Here is an 8,201-nt window from a genome sequence, read left to right on the forward strand (position 1 = left end):
CGATTTCCCATGTAATAACAAAATGAATTAGAATAGCATATTTCACATAGAAATTTTGTATTACCAACTAGGAAAAATAATTGATATATGATACAATATAAAACTAAATGCGCACGTATTATTAAATTTGACCATTCGATTACTAAACGACTAACGAATCAAACACTTGAAATTCAAGAATGTTACAATACTGATTCCAACTAGAAGGTGTAAACATCAGGGATGTAATACAACAACAGTATAACTAAGTTGTTTGAAGAACAATCTTAACATACTATGTATTCTAGAAGTTTAGTTAGTGATCGGTAGGAAGCTTTCCCTCCAAGAAAGAAGTGAAGACTGCAAGAGCACGCCCTGGTTGGTAGCTTGGCACAAAATGTCCAGATCCTCTTATGGTCACAAATGTCAGGTTTTCGTATCCCACAACATATCCACCAACCTAACATAACATTAACATAAGTAAGTAAGTTTTAATCTATCATTTGATATTAGAAAAAGGACCAGATATACCTCTCCTTGGTACATCCATGGGTACCACAGTATCTTGACAGATGTTTGTAGTTTGTTTATAGCATACCTAGTTGTCGTCACTGCCACATTCCCGTCTGTATCTCCACTGCAATTTATGAGTCGTGTTTTTTGTTATGTTACAATCGGTTAAGTATACTATTAAACTTAGTTACCTGTAGATCCAAACACTGATACCACTGGCCATTAGATCCTGGATCACAGGCAACACTGTGAAAGGCATGTCCTTCCAGTTTAGGCCGATGGGCTTGCTGCGTTATGTAAAAAGATTGTAAACGCATTTCATAGTTTGCGTGTTTTTTAATTTATAAACATCTTTTGAGATAAATGTTGGTATTAGTGTATTACTTGCACGATTCCCATTGAACCGGTTTTGCATGAAGTGACTGTTATACAACAGGACTATTCAGGTATCCAAGAATATAAGTGTCAGTGCATGGATCAAATCCTGATATCTGTATCAGTTATGTCAAGTATTTACATTAGTGTGAATATATATATATATATATATATATATATATATATATATATATATATATATCTCCAAACATGTCTGTTTAGATCAGATCTTACTTATGGGGTGCTATTGCTGAATGGTGAGCATAAAGGGGAATAGATATCATAGATGAAGATGTTGCTTTTAGCAGCGACTGTCTGACTTTGATTGTAATACCCGTAAATTCTAGTTTTTACAAAATAGGGTATATTAATGTTTATATAATAATAGTTTGAAAATTAAAACCTGGAGCACATGTTTATTATTATTATTATTATTTATTATTTTCCAATCCTCATCTTGTTGGCTTATTCAAATTCAAAATTTCCGGATAGATAGAGATCAGATGACCAATTTGTTTCTTTTTAAACATCCTCAAACTCTCTCCCTCACCACCACCACCTAAAATAGCCTAACTGCGAAGATTACCTGCCGCCAGTATAACACCAACGCCCGCTGCAAGTCAGACACCAACGGCGTCTTCGTTAGTTCGCATTTAGTTTCGGCGGCATAAGCCGTGCACTGCCACTCGTTTCTGTTTCCCTCAAGCACCGACCGCCGTTCTCTCTCCGCGAGTAAGTCACCGTCCGCATCACGTACCACCACCGTTCAAGTTCCACCTTCGATTTGTTTTGTTGAGAGAAACCGATTTAGTCGCTGTCACGTTTACGTACATCACCGACTTGTTTGACAGCTAAGGTAAGCGTCCGCTCCTTTTCCTCTGGCATGTACGCCTAATTTAGTTGTTCGGATGTGTGCGTATGATCGTTGATTTGTTCCGGCTATAGAAAAAATTGTTTAAATAGAAACTATACTTATTGATAACCCATGCATGTTATTAAAGAAAAGAGGAAAAGGGTTCACGTGTGTTGCTTGCTAACTGACTAGTTTCAGATTAAAATTTAATAGGTTGTAGTGTTCACGTGCATGTTAATGTATATAGGCTAAAGTTAACAGAAGCACCATAATGATATATATGGCAGCCTGTACGTATGACTTTAAATCAAAATTTGAAACTTGGATGTTTTATGAATAAATTAAACATGAAAGTCTTTGTGATTATAAGTAAATGAATAAATAATATTTCGAATCCAGTTACTTTATTCCCTTATAATGAGGTAGAGAATTAAAGTTCAATATTTACTTATTGGTACTTATTATTTTTTTTTTTGAAAGCTTTAATAATCTTATATAAACCACCGAAATAAGCATATGACCAAAAACGTTTTATGGATTCTTAAAAGAGTCATCCCAGGAAAAAATCAACGAATCATGCATCGTAATTTATGTTCGTATATCTAAATTAAAATGTAAATAAACCATAGGTCCTCATAATTTTTGAAGTCGAGCCAATTTGGTTACTTTTGCTTAACAACTAAGGTACGGTTTCTGGTTTCTTTCACTCATAGTATAAATTCTAATCCGTTACTTTGTAGTACGGATTTTCGTTACGTTTCGGTTATATTTTGAGTTCAGTTATGTTATATTATATTTTTGTAGCATGCAATACATTATATATTTTGTACTCTTTATTGCATGTTCCCTTTTTAATATGTTTAGTTATATGAAATTTGCTTTTGTACTCTGTCACCCGAGCATGTCTGAAATGTCGTATGGGCGTCAACGGCATGCACTTATCATGACAATGCGTAATAAAAGTTCACGGCGTCTCTAGTTAGTGCTTACGTAGCACTTTGGCCCCTAGAGGCGAATAGATCGATCTTAGCTCTGAGTTTGCGTTTGTTATATGGAGATGGAATAATGGGTGTACGCCACGCTCACCGTCTCATAGGTGCATGGACTAGCTAGCTGTGTATCAGTCTGTTATGTTTTGGCTCGTGGGTGCTTCCATTTCACGTGACTTTGAGTTTTTGATATGTGTAGTCACGTGGTTTGATGTTTGTATATGTTACGATATGTTTCTGATATGCTTCCGTATGCGTTTGATTTTGTTCCGGCCAAGTGTCAGATCATACCTCCGAGTTTCATTAAGTATATGTTTCAGTAAAAAGGGTTGGTTTCGAGTTTGAACTGAAGTTCGTATATTTATTTTCTTACGTCTGTCCTTACTTATACTATTGTTCTTTCCGTTACTGGGCAATTTTTGGCTCAGCCGTATTTTCTTTGTTGTGTTTTTCTTATTTGTTTACAGGTAATCTGGGACTCAGGAAGGTTAGTGATGAGAGAGACTAATGAAGTTCAATCTTATAAAAAGTTAATTCATTTTGGTTTAATAATATGACTTAGGTTGTTTTAATTTTTATTTTTTTTTGGGTTGTGCATTGATTTGATATCTGTAATGGTGACACGCTAGCCTATTCCGGGTTGGGGTGTTACATTGATAGTCAATACATGCATCTGTTACGGTTGCACCCTGGGAAAAGTTGCAGTTGGAAATGATTCCCTGATGAATTTCATCACAAATGATCGCGTGTGACCAGAAATAATCAAACATTCCTGTGTTTGCTGTTTCATCATCAACATATGCGTTTCCAATCTGAAGCATTACATGAACATGTTCATTCTTATATTCAGTATCATCAAATAGTTTAAGATTACCAGTAAATTAATCCAATACTTACCGCGATTCCTTTAAGGTTAATGACAGTTTGATTCGTGATCTTGTTTTTTCCAAGAATTAACTGTGCGAGTTGAGGCACGTAATGCCCTGCATAGCTTTCTCCCATGAGGTAAAAATCTCTAGTTTTGAATTCCGGGAATCTTTCTAACCAGTTAACTAGAAACGTATATGAATCTTTTGTGGTGTGTACATCATCGGTCACATAATCTGATGACGTGTTTGAATAAGAAAATCCAACTCCAGCAGGGGATTCCAGAAAAAGGACATGTGCAACTGCAAAGGTTACAGTCCATCATTTCAAAAATATTACACACACATACACACACACATGTGACATGTCTTACCTTTGTTCCATGCATATTTGTTATGTGACAGTGTCATATTATCAGCATTGACTCGAAATGGTCCAAGTTCCATCATGGCCCCATTTCCAAATGAAGAGCAGCCCGGCCCTGTTACGATTAGTATCATATTTTACTTCATGAATACAAATGACTTGAAAAAAAGCATATATTATTACTGTTACTACCTCCATTGAGCCAGAGTACAAGAGGATTAGTGGAAGCGTTGACTGGTGACTCTGCAAGATAGTAAAATAGAGCTCTTCCATGGTACGGGTCAACGGTCACGTACCCCGAGTACTGGTCAAAGTCTGTTCCGGCTGGCTGACCTGGCAACTCTGATATCTTGTCAGCATCATTCAACCCATCTTTTGGGGCCATGTAGACCGGTGAGCATGAATACTTAACTGAGTGATCTTCGTTGCTTACATGATTCAGTGCCGATCTTCTTGAACGTTGGATCTTTAAAGCGTTCTCAAGAGGGTCATAACCATCGCCACCATAGCAATACACAAACACAAGTAGGCTAAAATGAATAGACAATTGAAATGCGTTCTTCATTGATTGTAGTTATGTTCTGCTATTTAGATTTTACAGAAACATTTATATATACCTATGTGGGAAATTACTATGTTTGTCCTTGATTATAATACAGTTTTTAGTGATAAAACCCATGTTTCATTGATTGGAAAACAAAAGATAAAAACATACGCTTGATACAAGGATGCTGGTTTTATATTACATATGAAAGACTTCACTATGTGTTGATGTTATTTAATTTCCATTACTTGTCCGTCATGTATTGTTTAGTATCAAACAGCGAGTGAAACCGTTTACAACGATAAAGCTAGGATTAAATATAACAAAAGAGGATATCTAAAACTTAATACATGACAATGTATGTAGTGAACAATAAAGTAATAAACCGCCAAACATCATCACTAGCCCTATTTGGCCACGATAAAACCATAACCATTGCTAGCACTAGAACAATGATCTCTCTGTTAATGTTTCAAGCATAATCTAGCAGATCATAACCACATCATTTTGGAACACTTAACACCTTTCACCAGTAATCCCCGCAAGAACACTTTCCGTCCTTGAAATGATGAAACCTCTTATTATCTCTAACAATCAACTCCCTGCCCACAATCCTTGACATAATCTTGATGGCATTGTGACAATCACCACAAACACGAAGATTCTTAATAATCCTTAACGGGGTTCTTGCTGGAGTTGATATCAACCCATAAGCGATCGCCAACCGTTCACTATGATAAAGCAAAGCCTGCTCTTTAGCTTCTTGATCAATATCATGAAGAACATATCTAGTATCCGGTACATAACTCTGTTCTTTATTAGCAGCCCTAAACTTCTCTTCATCTTTGTAAAGTGTCGGGTTTCTAAACTCACCAACCCTGTTCTTACCCTCGAGCATGCTGATAGCAGTATACTTTTTAGGAAGTGGGGTCGGGATTTTCTTGGGGTCGGCTCTTGATGGGTCAAACTTGATTAGTATCTCCTCTGCTCGGTCTTCAAGATCAACATCTCCATGAATTCTAGCATAGTTCATTACAGCTTCCCATATTTCTAACGTGGGTTCAAACGGAAGCTTCTCGATGTACTCCAAGGTTTGAGCAAGATGCCCCGGTTTCCCAAACACACCGATCAAACCCAAATAATGCTCCATTTTAGGGCTAATTCCATACTCTTTCTGCATCGATTCAAAATGTAGAAACGCCTCTTCAATAGCATCCGCACCAGCACAAGAATCCAAAACCGCAAGAAAAGTCTCTTCATTCGGTTGTAACCCAACATTCCTCAACTGCTCATACATCTCCAACCCTTCATCCCCTAAACCGTTCCCAGCATACCCGTTAATTATACAATGCCAGGAATCCATATTTCTCTCAGGCATATGATCGAACACCCGGCGAGCATCCACCATACTCCCACATTTACTATACATATCAATCACCTTATGATTCAACTGCACATCCCCTCGATAACTCGACCTCAAAAAGTAATCATGCACCTTCTTAGCCTCCTCAAGCTTCTTCAATTTCCCACATAACCCAAACAGAACATGAAAACATTCAGCATCTGCAAGTTCACCTTGCCCCAGTAACTCAATAGCTTCCTTAAGCTTTCCCTCTTTACACACACTCAACAAATCAACTTTCTTGACACTAGAATTAGGGTTTTGTTGTGGTGGTGGTGGTGGATAATTTTGAGTTTGACGATAATTAGGATTAGGGTTTTGGTACTGATTTTGTGGGTAAAAATTGGGCCTTTGATTAGGGTTTTGATTGGGAACATTTGGTGGGTAATTTTGGCGAACTGGGTATCCTTGATTTGGATTATTATTATTCCAGTGATTGGGTTGTGGGTTCCATTGATTATTAGGGTTTGATTGAGGTTGTGGGTGTGGGTGTGAATTGAAGTGGTTTGGAGCGGCTGACGTGGAGAATGAGTTGAGAGCGTTATGGGTGAAGATGGAGGAGTGTAAAGATCGTACCTTGAATGATGAAGAAGTGGCTCAGCGAATCGCCATTAGAGAAGCCATTGATGAGGTTAGTGGTGTTAAACCCTAATAATATGATATGTGTGAAATGAGGTGAGAGATGGATTAATATGGGGTTCACGGGTCGGGTATGGTAGCTCCGAGTTTTGTTCGGATTTGATTACTTTGGTATTTGTGTTAATCATGTTGTGTGTGTCTTTTTTAAATAAGATTAGCGGGTTGAGTTATAATAAGAAGTTAGTTTTTCTAGTAAGGTTAGGAAATAATCTTAGCCACTCAATTATGCAATAGATGGCAAGATTAAATGGTAGGAATTCATTAAAACAAAAGGGTGTTAGGGGTATTATGGTCCATAATGTTTTTTACAAATCGTGTTTTATGAAAATTATGTTTTATTAAATTGTGTTTTTGCCAAATTGTGTTTTATCACCACTGCCACCACCATAACCTACCATCTCCGCCGCTACACCATCGTTCACCACAACTAAAGAAACAAGGATCTAATCCCTGAGGGGTTAGATCAATGAGTCCACAGGATTCAGGTCAAACAATTACCAAACTAACGATACAAGCTCAATCTCCCAAGTTAAATGACGAAAACCGGCAAAAAAACCACCGTGAGCTTGTTACGGGAAGGACAAGGGGGTCTTTCCGTAACCACCCTCCGGCGTGAGAATAAGTACTGATCTTAAGGAGAGAAAGGTACTAAGTATTTAGAGTGAGAGTTAAGCGTGAACGAATACCTCATGGAGATGATGACGGTATTTATAGCCGAATGATTGAGGGAATATTATTGGTCCAGCTGTCCCTTTCCAGAAGATGCTTTCGTAACAACCTGGACACGTGTCCGCATATGATAGGACGAGCCTTAATTGCCATGTGCACAGTTATAACAAACCCGCCATTTGTCCTTTCTTCATTGGTTGTTACGTCACGTGCTTTCCAAGGAAAGATCTCGACAAATCTTCTAGAAGAAAGTTAGTTAATTACAGTTGTCCCTCTGACGTCACCTTCTGGCCATCTTCGCGGGTGGGAATAGTACCCTGTGGATGACTTCTTAGGGCGCCTGAATTCTCCCGCAAATAGTCTTTGGAGCTTATTATTGTTCTCCATCTGACTTGAGTTACGCGGGTGATTAACATGTTTCGCGGGTGACTTTTGTGGGAGTCCTCTTCCACCCGCGGGTGGTTTTTTAGGGGTATTTGGGTCTTTTTGCTACCCTACCTCTATAAGTCCCCTAGTCCATTATTTCTTCCGTGTGAAGTTTTATGCGGGAGAAATTTTGGACTTAAGATATTTTTTGGGGATTTTTTCGAATTTTTGCGTTTGGTGGAGATATTTTATGTTTGTGAGGATAACTATGAAAAAGGACGATGTGACAGCTTGCAGGAGCTGCACAGTTGATGTGATGTTTATGCCGGCTATCAACTGTACTCCCCTGTACACCTTTTTCGTTTTTTGTTTTTCCCGCGTGACTTGGCGTATCCTTATTGGACCCTCTTTTATCTCTCCACTGTCGACACTCCAATCACATTAATTGCGATGGGTATAAATAGGGCGGTTGCATCCCCTTTGAATCTTTTATCACCCCTAATCGTTCATCTTCTTCTTAATTCTCTCTCGAGTATCAGATTCTTTGTTTCCATTTTTCACAATTACTCGTGGTTTCCCTCTTCCATCCGATATAATGGCTGGTGACAAGAAAGCCTCATCTTCACCGTCTATCGAAAC

The 8,201-nt window shown here is 38.1% G+C and overlaps 2 pseudogenes across 1 annotated transcript; both read right to left on the minus strand.

Moving 5' to 3' along the window:
* Window positions 1–295: 295 nt before the first annotated feature.
* LOC143633047 (serine carboxypeptidase 1-like) lies at window positions 296–3,986 on the minus strand (annotated as a pseudogene). Its single transcript, XR_013153617.1, has 8 exons — window positions 3,950–3,986; window positions 3,607–3,878; window positions 3,340–3,521; window positions 1,102–1,210; window positions 877–983; window positions 684–779; window positions 511–616; window positions 296–439 (listed from the first exon to the last, which is right to left on the minus strand). The product of XR_013153617.1 is annotated as a serine carboxypeptidase 1-like (transcript).
* An 803-nt stretch (window positions 3,987–4,789) lies between these two features.
* On the minus strand, window positions 4,790–6,593 carry LOC143633070 (pentatricopeptide repeat-containing protein At2g15690, mitochondrial pseudogene; annotated as a pseudogene).
* Window positions 6,594–8,201: the final 1,608 nt, after the last annotated feature.

This window comes from Bidens hawaiensis, unplaced genomic scaffold (assembly GCF_021521415.1).
Source record: "Bidens hawaiensis isolate Kalapana, Puna unplaced genomic scaffold, B.hawaiensis_p1.1 tig00006607_1, whole genome shotgun sequence".
NCBI classification, from domain to species: Eukaryota; Viridiplantae; Streptophyta; class Magnoliopsida; order Asterales; family Asteraceae; genus Bidens; species Bidens hawaiensis.